Source organism: Chrysoperla carnea, chromosome 2 (assembly GCF_905475395.1).
Source record: "Chrysoperla carnea chromosome 2, inChrCarn1.1, whole genome shotgun sequence".
Taxonomy (NCBI): domain Eukaryota; kingdom Metazoa; phylum Arthropoda; class Insecta; order Neuroptera; family Chrysopidae; genus Chrysoperla; species Chrysoperla carnea.
Genome location: NC_058338.1, coordinates 77,987,472 through 78,001,095, shown reverse-complemented (window position 1 = coordinate 78,001,095; position 13,624 = coordinate 77,987,472). Strand labels below are relative to the sequence as shown.

Sequence of the window (13,624 nt, the reverse complement as noted above, 5' to 3'; positions counted from 1 at the left end):
GGAAGGGTACAGCTAGGGCTTTCGTCCTAAAGTTAAGATTCCGCACCAAAATAATCAAATCGACTAAATTGTGAACAAAAGAAAGACAAGTGATATGATGGCATATGAAGTGAAGGTTATAACACCATAATTTTTGTATTTAAAATTGAAGTTTCCCAGCGAAGCGAGTAGTGCACAGCTAGTAATTTATAAGCTAACAGCAATTTTTTTTAAAAATAAATTAAAAAAATGTATGTATATGAATCAATTTGACTAGTAATAAGCAACAAATTCGTACAATTTTTAAGCTTACCTTTTTCCACAAAAATTTTTAAACAAAAGTGAGTCTCAACTTAAAAAAGGACCTAGTTTAAAGTGTTATTCTATCTCTAACCTACCCTCTTAGGATCTAAATTGGCTAGTAAAGAAACCCGAAGAACTAGATCAGGCATGGGCGAGTTATTTTAAGTCGAAGTCACCATTGTTATAACTTTATTGTGTGCCAAAACTTTATTGGTTGTCTCTTTATCCATGTCCGCATTGTTCATAGATGAAGAAACAAGACGGGTAAACGACTGTTCTACCTATCTCAGTTTCTCTAATAGTAATGAGATGTGTAGAAAAAAATGTTGTCTCTCTGTCTTACTCGTATTTTAGGTTGTCCCTGGTTAGGTTGTCGCTGTCTTGTTCGTTATTTAGTTACAGAAGACTGAGGGACATTTTTCCATGCCTGAATTAGATCCAATCTGATATCAGAACTTGATGTCCCTCATAAAACTCTGCAACTTATGTATATATTAAAATGGCACACTCTGTATATTTGTAACATTGTCAGTATCGATTTTTTTCATACATAAATTAGGTTATTTGTATGTAAGTGTTGTTGAGTTACAACAATATGTGGTTTACTTTGTTATTACCTATATTTGTGCTTCTTCATATTTACCTTTACTATATCATACTAACTCTATCTAACTATCATATAGTTACTTGAGCCACTTACCCATCATCATTCACATTCACTGAATATTAGACCAGTAACAATCAGTACAGTTGTATAGAAATTCTAGAATACACTTGTTAAGGTATTTCTATTGTAGTGAGAGAGAAAATCGATATCTTAGAAAAAGAAAATAGTTATCTAAATAGTAGTTGTAGTAGTGCAGTTAATCTATCAAGACTACAACAAATGCTTTCATATAATACTTATCAGTACACGGAGTATTGCAAGCAGAACATGGTCACAGAATATAAGTAAATTGAACGACGTTGTCGCTTGTGCAATTCATTTCTGAATTAGACTAAATATTCGTCAAAAAATAATGCTTTTCTCTCCTCCGGGCGGAGAGTGCAAGCGGAAATATTTTTTCTCTTCGTCGAGCAGAAAAATTGTGTACACACCACGAAAGCAAGTAAAGAATGCATCAAATCTTGTGTTTTTCCTCTTTGGCTTCGCCTCGGTCGGCAATAAACGTGAGATCTGGCACATTCTTTACTTTTGATCCCTAGACGTGTAATATACTTTGTTATTGAAACATCTCACAACAAAAATATCTAAAATATCCAGATTTGCATCAATACGAGGTACTACAATTGGAAACTTTTAGTTGCTGTACCTTGTAATGATGCAATTTTGAAGTTTTTTGCACGTTTTGTAATATTTCGGCTCATAATTAGGTTTTGAAAAAAAAACCTTTGAAATTATCCGAAAATATTGGAGTTTCATACTGGATTAAATAAGGTCGAGCATAAATTGTTTTATACCATAGAAAAGGTTATCACACAACGAAGGTACTTATGGTAATAATAATAATAATAATAGTTTAAAAAAAGGATAATCTGATATGTACAACAATAGATAGACGTGCACTTACAACATTTTACAACATTTCTATCAAGTGTGTATTAAGAATTTACTATGAAATAGTATCATGAGTGTAGAACAAAGAACTATTTTCCTTTATAACACTGATTCAACGAAACTTCAATAATTTAAGATAAACTATTATTCCAAAAGATCTGAAGAATGAAATGTTCAATCGATCAAAGAAAACATTAATGGATGGTATTAAACTACTCTTTAAAACACTGGCCAAAATCGTAGATTTTCTGTTCTTTCATAAAACATCTATCTTTACTTATACAGTAAAACTTGGTTAAGTGGGACCTGGATAAGTTAGGAACCTCCGTAACTGGAACTAATGTTGTAGTACCAACACTTTGGCACTGAATTACCTGTGTTAGTGAGTTCTTTCGAATTTATCGTCATAGTTAACTCTATAACTACGAGTAAATTTTAACCTCTGCAATTGAGAACTGAGATAACATCGTTTTGTTTGTTTGCTTACTTATTCTTATTCCATCCGCAAATTTCGCACTTAACTAATTTTGAGCCTTAATGACCTTTAGTTTTAGTTTTGCAATTTACTATCATACAGATGTTAATTTGAAAAATGCCGAAACGTGGGCTCAAATCATATACGTCTATAAGTGAGACAAATTTGCAGGCCCCTGGGTGTCTCACTTAATCAGGTTTCACTGTAATTTATTGTATATATCTCACACATTTGATCAATTTTGTCTCAATCAGTTTTGTATTGTTTCCATCCTTACAAAACAAAATTTTAAGTAACTTTAAGAAAAAACGTTTTGTCTAACGTTTGCGTTTTTATTCGAATACTATAAAAATGGTTCTTGTATTTTGTTAACAATACCTCAAGATTATGTATGATACGATAAATTATGTACTTTCATTAGATATGTTTTAGAATCTGAACAATAACTGAGTTATAACAAAAAATGATTTAGCCTAAAAAATATATGTTTTCTTTCCTTTAGGTATATAGGTTGTGCCCTGTATAGACATCCGATTATAACAAATTTTTTATTATGAGATTTTAATTTTTTATTAATGCTACGAATTTTTGTTAATTTTTGTTAATACAGTTTTATTATACAACTAAGCTTTCAGTTTTCATCAACTTTTAATTCTTATATCGATTTGTAATTTTTAAAAGATGTGTAATTTTGTTTGAAATTTAAAATTTTCTTTCAAATTGAAATATTCTATATATTATACTCTAGCAGATAACTACTCTCATTCTAGACTTTTCTCCGTTTCTCTAACAAATACGTCAATAAAAGAAGCCTCTCACATGATTCTTAGCCTTCATATACCTATATATTATAAATGTGAAAGTAAGGTTGGTTGTTTGTTTGTTACGCTTTTATGCAAAAATTACTGAATAGATTCGAATGAAACTGTACAATAATAGCTCATACATCAGACTAATACATGATCTTTAATTTTAAATAATTAAATTTATCCTAATAAATTTCACTATGCCATCTATGAGCCTCATTTTGAACCATAAGTTAAAGATTTCTGTACAAATAGTGAAAAATGAGATACAATTCATGGCCACCTGTTCTCATACACACAAAGAATCTAGACTATATAACATTTAAAAAAAAATGAAATTGAAATCTGTAGGTACATATATTTTACCTATGTAAGATAATGCCTAACCTATTCAAGTGTTATGAAAGGGGGATAAGTGAGAGCAAGAGAGGTGGAGGCTATAACGCGGTGGTCTTTCAAGCCCAGCGAGCGGGCGGATATCAAGCTAGTAAGTGATAAATATATCAACAGTAATGTGTATAGGCAATTTTATTACAGATATGATACACAAATTACACACTGAAAAACATTATATCTTAAAAACCAAATCAATGCGGTACATTTTTAGGCCGCGGGTCTTATTTTCGTCGTTATCCAGCACGACAAGCTTTAAAATGCCTGGTAAATCATGGAAGTAGGGATTAAAAAGGACGAAATAAATTTTCAAAACTTTAAGGACGAAATAAAAAGAAAAAGATTCGAATTTATTGGTGAAGTGCTTTTTCGTCGCAAGATTTTGTTAAATCTGTGCTTAAAGGGATGTGTATTGGTTTGATCAAAGACTTACTTTCACAGTTCAAATTATTTATCTATTCACGAAGCATACTGTATACCAGAATAAAACAAAATCTATTAGTTCCATCATGGTATTATTATCTCAGGGGACTATTTACGAAACGAAAGATAATGTGGAAAAACATCTGCTCTTTAAATGAACTGCATATTATAGTCCAGGCTAAATACATCTGATATTAATAATTTTTGGAAAAAATTAGTTGCAAGATCGGACCCATTTTTTTGTGTAGGACTAAATGTGTATAACTGAGGAAAAATATTTAAAACAGCTGAATTTAGCCGGAAAGGGGTGCGCCGGGGGTGGAAATAGGGAGCAAGTGGTTTTTAGCGATTTGTGGCTAAAGTATTAATTATACAGAAAAAAGTTAAATAGGAAAGTTCTTGGCAATAAAAAAATACATAACTTTTGTGCTTACCATTTTTTCACATAACCTCAAATTTAACGAGTAAAATGTAAAAAACTAATTTTTTTGTTTTTAGCGTTTCTTTTTTAGAAAAAAAAATGGGAAAAACTGGATATGTTGAGGAAACGTTTTGTGTTTTATTACCAACAAATTGTTTTTTGATTTTTAAAAAAAAGTTAAATAGTTTTTGAGATATTCAATTTTTTGGCAAAAACCACCCCTTTTTTCAGCTAGATGAACAATCTATTTTTTTTCATCCAAGAGTGTTGACCATGGTCTCATTTTCTTTGTTAAGATGTATATTTTCATTTAAAAAAGTAAAAACATATCATTGCAATGAAAAAACATTGTTGAAATCGCCAAAAACTAAAAATTCATTTGCATCTATACATTTTTTCAATGTCTATGATAATTATACAATTAAAAATTAAAACCGCGTTCATAATTAATGTTTTCGATTTTTTCATGCATATATGTAATATGCAAGGTATACTAAGTTTAGTCCCAAGTTTGTAACGCTTAAAAATATTGATGCTACCCACAAAATTTTGGTATAGGTGTTCATAGAATGACCTAATTAGTCCATTTCCGTCCGTCCGTCCGTCTGTGGACACGATAACTCAAAAACGAAAAAAGATATCGAGCTTTTACCGCGTACTCAGGACGTCAAAAGTGAGGTCGAGTTCGTAAATGAGCATCATAGGCCAATTGGGTCTTCGGTCCGTAGGACCCATCTTGTAAACCGTTAGAGATAGAACAAAAGTTTAAATATAAAAAATGTTCCTTATAAAAAAATAAACAACTTTTAGTTGAAACATTTTTTCGTAAACATCACTGTTTACCCGTGAGGGCGCAAATTAGGCGAAAATTTTATAGTATGTTCTATACTTGAATATCAGGTTCTATACTTGAATATCAGTGTTATATATAATGAAATCAACACTGACTATGCATGTTATTTCAAAAATTGGAAAATCTATGGGGCAGAATTTCTTGCAAGTGTGAAAAAGGATGTACAACCTCCAAATGTAGTTGCAGAAAACATGCCTTAAAATATACTAATTTATGTACTGTTACGATTTAGAAAACTACACTAATGCTGAGGTGGTATTTTATGACCGTAATGACGATTCTGATCAAGATGAAGAACAAGGAATTGCTATAGAACCTGCGTCAATAATCGACCAGGAAGAGAAAGAAAAAGAACCCGAAGAGTTTAAGTTTAAGTTTGTATAATATTAAAAATATAAAACTGTTCCAAATTCTAAAATTTTTACTTTTTTTCTTTCAATTATTTTAAAAAAATTAATATTCCCAGCAATGATAATGAAAATTTTTTTAATATTTATATATAAAATGTCAGATAGCAAAAATATTAATTATAACGTTTTTAATTTTTAATTGTATAATTATCATAGACATTGAAAAAATGTGTAAATGAAAAAATTGAATTTTTAGTTTTTGGCGATTTCAACAATGTTTTTTCATTGCAATGATATGTTTTTACTTTTTTAAATGAAAATATACATCTTAACAAAGAAAATGAGACCATGGTCAACACTGTACGATGAAAAAAACTATTCTCAAATCTATTTAACTTTTTTTTAAAAATCAAAAAACAATTTGTTGGTAATAAAACACAAAACGTTTCCTCAACATATCCAGTTTTTCCCATTTTTTTTTCTAAAAAAGAAACGCTAAAAACAAAAAAATTAGTTTTTTACATTTTACTCGTTAAATTTGAGGTTATGTGAAAAAATGGTAAGCACAAAAGTTATGTATTTTTTTATTGCCAAGAACTTTCCTATTTAACTTTTTTCTGTATAATCAATACTTTAGCCACAAATCGCTAAAAACCACTTGCTCCCTATTTCCACCCCCGGCGCACCCCTTTCCGGTCAAATTCAGCTGTTTTAAATATTTTTCCTCAGTTATACACATTTAGTCCTACACAAAAAAATGGGTCCGATCCTGCAACTAATTTTTTCCTTAAAAAAATGCAATTCAGTTGGTCTATTATGTTTCTTACATATTTTCTTATTATGAATAAATACACTGTGATTTTCTTTTAAATTAAAATAAAATTTATAAAGGATTTTCAACAGATAATATATAATATAATATTATATATAACATATATAATATTCAAATTCCTAAGAGATTTCAGATATTTTTTTAGGGTTGAGAATTGGTTGAAATCTTATTGATATAATTTTTCTTTTCGTTTCTTTGTTTTAAATGATTTTATAAATTACAGTATATTAAGGATCAGAAAATCACGTTTTCTTAGGATCATCTTTAAATCGTGTATAATATGCATTCTCATTAAAGCCCTTTATAAGTGGGTAAATTTTTTAGTACCCCTTACGGTGTTAAAGAACCCCGCAATATTAGATAGGAAAATGGTTTTCTGTGAAACTTTTTCTAACCTATTATAAAATATTCTATGACTAATTCTGATCAAAAGCTCTCACGGGCACAAAACTTTTTAACTGGTAGTTTTCGAGCAACGGGCGATCGCAGCCACACATATATTTAATTTATATTACCTATATTACAAGAAAAATGGCTTTTTGGGAAATTTGTACAAACCGACCCCAAAATATTCTTCAGATCGTACTCATCAAAAGCTATAACAGCCGCAAACTTTTTTAACGGATCGTTTTTCACCTACAGGTGAACAAAGCTACAGGTACTTTATAGTTATATAGCCCGTTTCTCGAAAACTACCCGTTAGAAAATTTTGTGGCTGTGAGAGGTTCTGATAAGAACGATCCAAAAAACATTTTGGGGAAAGTTTGCAAAATTGCACAGAAAGCCATTTTATTTCTGCTCATATATTAAAACTATAATATATTCGTAACTTTAATCAGCCGTAGCTCGAAAACTACTCGTAAAAAATTTGTGTGGCCGTGAGAGCTTTTGATCAGAATAATTTAAATAACATTTTAGGGTGGGTTAGAAAAATATTTACAGAAAGCCATTTTCTTATCTAATATTTCGGGATCCTATATAGATTTGTGCTGTTAAAATTTGCGTTCTTAATATGTAAATACAAAATTAAAGGTATGTTTTATTATATAACAGGGCTAATTTTCTTAAGATTAATTTGGAAAACTAATATTCTTTACTTAAAAGCATAATAAATATTTTCCTATAAAGAAAATTATAACAAGCGATGATCGTTTTCCCATAAAATACATTTAAAGTGATGAAATGGCATTTGTCTGTTAATTCTTCTATCACTGATTTTTCTCTAAATCTTTCCGCATAAATATTTCAAAAACAAGGGTATATATCGAAAAATTTTACTCTTAATTTTCCACCAAATATAAGTTCTAACAGAACACTCTCAAAATTTGAAACGTAAGTCTCAAATATTTTCATAAACTCATTTTTTTTGGGAACATCCTTAATGAACTGCTACAATTTGTGTTGGAATTGTCCTTCAAATTACTAAAATTGGTACCACCGATTAAATAAGTTTAACATAAAATGAGATAATTTTAAAATATTGAGTGCAAACGTGAAATTGTGGAAACGTGAATGTCATGATTCTAAAAAATAGAATAGAACTTTCGAATTTCTAATTGTAATTCTTCAATGAATTATTTATTCTTCAAAATAAATATTAAAATTATAAAATCATGATTATATTGAAATAACCAATAAATAATTATTCTTTTTTGTTCGTTTTGACTTGAATATAATCGTGTGATCTTATTTATATATGTACAAGCAATATTTTTTTCTTACTTATCTGGTAAGAAATTATAATTATTACATTGTAAAACCATATTACAGCAATGCAGTTAAAATTACCTTCAAACAGTTATCAAGTTTTCTTGATACATACCGGATGTTTTAAACACTAATATTATTTAGAAATGATAACTTTTGTAGAAACATTATTAAGTAATTTTCAACCACTTCTTGTTGTGTCGATTTTGTAAAAGTATAATCCTTTTGATTATACGACAAGTGAAATTTACAAAATTTAAAAATCCCCCGAGGAATATTGGGGTACGGAACCTTAAACTCGCACTTGAAACGTATCTAAGAACACTCGACATTAAATTACTTTTTTTCCTTAGAGCCTTCTCCAAACTAAACAGATTTTGAGGCTCGTCGTCTAGTTTTTAGTTATTCGGAGCACAGAACTCTAAACTTGCACTGGTAAAATAGCTAAGAACACTCCTCATTAAATTATCTTTCAAGCGAAACAAAAAATCCAAATCGGTTTATCCGTTTAAGCGCAACGATGTCACAGGCAGATACAAACAGGCAGCGGTCAAAGTTATAACATCCCTTTTTTTTGGTTCGGGGGATAATAAAATAAAGCATTCGAGAATGTTTTGACATAAAATTCCTTACGCCTTGCTCGTGACAGTATATAATAGCTTTCTTATTAAAAATTTTCCCTAATCTCTTATCGGTTAGATAAGTTAATTTTTAAACGACTTTGAAGGTCAAAATACAATGTAAGGTCTGCATTAGACGCCCCTTCCGAGTAGGACAACTTTCATTCAGATCATACTTCCCAAAAACGCTTTAATGCGCTTCGATGAAGAAATATACAGATTAGCCTTCTTGAAAATAGAAACACCAAAGGTTGATTAATAGCGATAATTAAGTTTCAAAATGATTCATGTATTTGCGTATAAAAAATATCGCGGAGGATCGATGAAATAATATCAATAAAATTGTATACCACAAAAATACACCTAAGCTACTGATCTTCCACTCGCGATTTGGACCTTAATAATGAAAACATCAAATTTAAGGCGGTATGCAAAGTTTGGATAACACTAGGGATTTCAATAAAACTTTATAAATACATTTTTTGATTAAAAAAGTTTCCAAAAATCACAAAAAATTCCTAGGTCACCGGGCTTTTTATTATCATTTTATCGTTAAAAGTTGGCTGAAAAAATGATGAATCATATAGATTATCCTTTTCAATTGAATATTTCTATATCAAAAAATCTAGAGAGTTTGATAAAAACTATCTAAAATATTTAGACAATCTTGTAGTTTATAATCAATAATGCCATAAAATTATTAGGTTGCCGATGATATAAAAACAAAATTTTAATTTAATTATGAGTTCACTACAGATCATTTGATGAACAGAGGAGACTATAGTTACAGTAGTGATGATTGAAGAGCGATATCTATATTATTAAATTTATAAGCATCACTTGCACACAATATATTATATTTATTATTAGTTGCGTGGTATTGTAAAGCCAAAAATAACATATTACTTGACTACAAAGCATGTATTTGGTTTACATGTATACAAAAGTGCAATAAACCAAAACTCTTTTACAATACTGTAAGTTTACAATCACTTTAATGCTTATTGTAACTTTACCGTACTGTATATATTTTATAAGCTATGTTTACAAATAATTTAATTATAAAATATAAAATAATAACCTTCGACCTTTTTCGAAGGCTTGAATTGTATACATTTCAGTTTGTTGAATAAGTTTAAATTATTTTATTTATTAGATTATAGTTCCTATAATTTAGTAAAATAACCATTTATTCTAATTTACACATCCATTTTCTTTAAAATTGTGTTCTTTTTTGGGAGTGTTCTTTTAAATATGGTACGTTTTTTAATTTTTTTTTTGCGGCAGGTTTCTTGCGCCAGTTGTGTCCAGTTTGAAATGTAGAAGGCTCCGTGCACTTTTAAACTTTACTGGAACAATGTAAAAAATTTGTACAAGATATGAAAAGATAGCTTATTTAACGGCAACTTTTTATAAATAAAGAATAAAAAAGGTTTAGAATTGTTTTCTAAAGTTAAGCGGTCGTTTCCACACAAAGTTAGAACCTTCTTTATTTCAAATCTGGCACATCTACAACTTAAACTAAGAATTAGAGAATTACCTCTTAGTAATTAGCGGGGCAAATATGGAGGGAAAATTGTTTCTTCTTAAAAAAAAAATCTTATAAAATAAATGATATAAACTCTACAAAAGCACACATAAAACAAAAATTTGATGCTTAATTAAATCTTTCTCTAGAATTCCGCCCTATCCAGCTTTTATTAATATTATTTAATTAAAAAAAGATTAAAAAATTTAATAAGATTCTATAATTTACGTAAAATTAAAACACCGCGTTACCAACTGCAGTATTCTCTCTTTTTAAGAAAAAATAAATAAAAATGCAAAAAATTGAGTTTTAAAATAAAAGACAAGCATGTAAATCATATTAGGTAAATAATAAAAATAACATTTTTATAAAATACTAACCCATATCTATTTTTAAACTGACATTTGCGTATAATCATAAATAATATATTATAATAAGATTAAAAACATATACAATAATCCATAAGAATAAAAATATATAAACTTACTTCAAAGAAAATTTTTTATCAACTTCTTGTCTACTAGCATAGTGGTATTTGTTTTACAACCAACGGACAGGAAGAATTATCTTTTTTCTTTATACGTACAGAACTTATGTTCCAGAATGTTGTAAGTTTTTAGTATTTTTCCTGTTTTAACTACCCAGGCAGTGCTTTTAAATTTATTTATTTTTCAAAGACTATGGGCACTTGAATACATACAAAATTTGTACTCCATTGCTAAATTCATAAAAAATGAATTACTTTAAATATTCAAGTATTCATTAAAACAAATTTCCTTCCAATTATTATATCTCAAAATAAAATATTTAATTTTAAATGTCCTGGGGCTACAAAAATGCGGCGCCCTATCTTATATGCGACCGAAGTCTGGTAGTTGATTTCGAGTACAGCGTTGTCAGATACTCTAGCTAACCGTTGATCCATCTTTTTTTTACTAATTAAACTATTAGATTATTTGACAAGTTCAAATTGGTGAAATATAGAAATACTGGTAGAAAAAATACGTGTGATAGCTCTTTAAATTGAAAATGATGTCTAGAAAAATGTGCCAGAAGCGTTTTTCAGCACATAAAAAATTGCAAAAGTTATAAACAATTAAAGATGAAAAAAAAAATCATATAAGTATTTCGTTTTTCGCCAAATCAAAAATTTCAAAAAAAGACTCTTAAAAAAGAGAAATTTCCAATATTTTATATTTTTAGATTGTTGTAATAGCGTCAAAATCGAGTATCTCACACTAAATAATTTTTTTAGGTATTAAATATTTAATAAATAATTTGAAAAAATACTGGAGCAATCTAAACACTTTAAAGAATTTATTACTGTTGACAATTTATCTTAAAGTTAATTTTTCAACAAGTAAAACAATTATTGTTTATTAAAAAAATGTTCTCGAATTTGATTTGACCAATTGACCGATAATATTGATCAATGACCGATGCCAATGCCGATAATATTTGTCCGGAGTACCGCGTACACGTATTTTAGAAAGATTTACCATTAAAATAATTTTATATTTGAACAATAATGCCTCACTTTTTGATGATTAATGCAAATTGCATTAAGGCAAAAATGATCATCCGCATTAATTAATATATATCTACGTCCATGGTATTATGTATTAAAAAAAATTTATTTGAAGAAAAAAAAAATCTTAATTACATTTATTATAAATTAAAATTTATTGATAATCAAAATAGTATAAAAATGCTAATGAGCTATGAATTAAAGTAGTATGCAAATGTTAATGGGATATATATTAAATTCATAATTGTGCTTAAGTTAAAATTAATAAAGCTTAACACTTCTAATTTTACTGTCAGAAGAATTAGTCAAATCTATATTTTGATAAAATTATTCGACTGTAAATTATTATAATGAATCAATAAAATAGGTACTATTTTTAATAATAATCTACTTGACAAAATAAATAATGTTGCCATAACTAGTCATACATAGTTTATCGAGTTTATAATCTAAATTCCGTAGTCAGAAAAAAAGATTAAACCGTATTTATAAAAAAAAAAAAAAAAAAAAAAAAAAACGAAAAAAACTTAATTTTTTTAGTTAATGTTATTTAATCGAAAAAATGGGTTAATTTTTTTAAGTCGACTTTTTGAGTTACAAATGTTTTAACTTACTTGACGATGTTTTATATAATAAGATGTAAGCAAATTTGTAACATCACTAATGAGCTCATTATGTATTAACAAAGTAAAATGAAATATACATACATACTTTTGAAATTACTGTGTGGCACATGAATAGGTTATTAGGTTATGGAATAACTTACAAGGGCATTGAGAATACGTAAAGGTCGATTTTATTTATGGGTCAAAAAATATTAATTTCATATTAAATCATGTAAAATATAAACACATCAGCGTGTCAAATGAAACTGTAAGACAGATACCTTATCATTTGTATATTTTATGCCAAGTTTACGCACGATCAGGTACCTTAACGCCATGAATTTCTTACCGTGTACAAACCATCCCTGAATGAATCTATCATAAGAAATGCCGTAGCAATTTAGTTGCAGCGATCACCAGGGCCGTGTTTAAACTTTGGAGCCCTGAGCACGTAAGGATCACAGACCTCCATTTTTCTAAATATTTATATTATTAGTTGTCTATGTTTAAAACTTTACTTGACAGGTAGATTGGAAAGTTAATAGATTTTCGATGTATATGTGTACGTTATGACTGACATACCGAAAAAAGACAGAGTAACTCCTTGTGTCAGAGTATATAAATAAATTGATGTGTTACAAAAATTTAATGGAGAGTGTTTCTAGAAATGTTTCAAAATTTGTCGAGTGTGACTTGTTCTGTCACGAAATACCAAATATTAGCATTTAGTTTACCCTGGATAAGTTTTTCGACTTAATAAGTGTGTTCATTTTACATATTTGTATAGTTAATAAACCAAATTTCTTTCCATGTTCAATTGAACCTAATTAAATTGTATAGAACTAATAAAAGAAAGTCAGTTTGAGGTTAGAAATTCGAAAATCGCATTGGAAATCAATTATTTCGTCATTGAATCGTGTAATGCGTAGAATAGAACTTCGGCTGCAACAAATGATTTTTTGGGGGCACAGGCTGGCCATCACTTGTCCCTGTTTGGGAGAGAAACGTACTAAACACTTGGGCCTATCAGTGTATCATGAATATTGCAGGAGCTGCTGAGCGATAATCAATTTGCTTGTTAATTCTTGAAATATTTTCGAAAAAAAGTTACCGATTTAAAATCTGTGCTTGAGCAGGTCCAGATTATTAACTAACATGAATATAGGTAAAAAATAATCAGAATTTAATAAAATGAATAAAAATATCTTATTAAATTTTTATTGGTCGATTGATTCGCAGCTAT

The 13,624-nt window shown here is 28.7% G+C and overlaps 1 long non-coding RNA gene across 1 annotated transcript in view; it reads right to left on the bottom strand.

Moving 5' to 3' along the window:
* Nucleotides 1–13,624, bottom strand: part of LOC123293555 — a 90,441-nt gene that overhangs the window by 899 nt on the left and 75,918 nt on the right. The window lies entirely within an intron of this gene.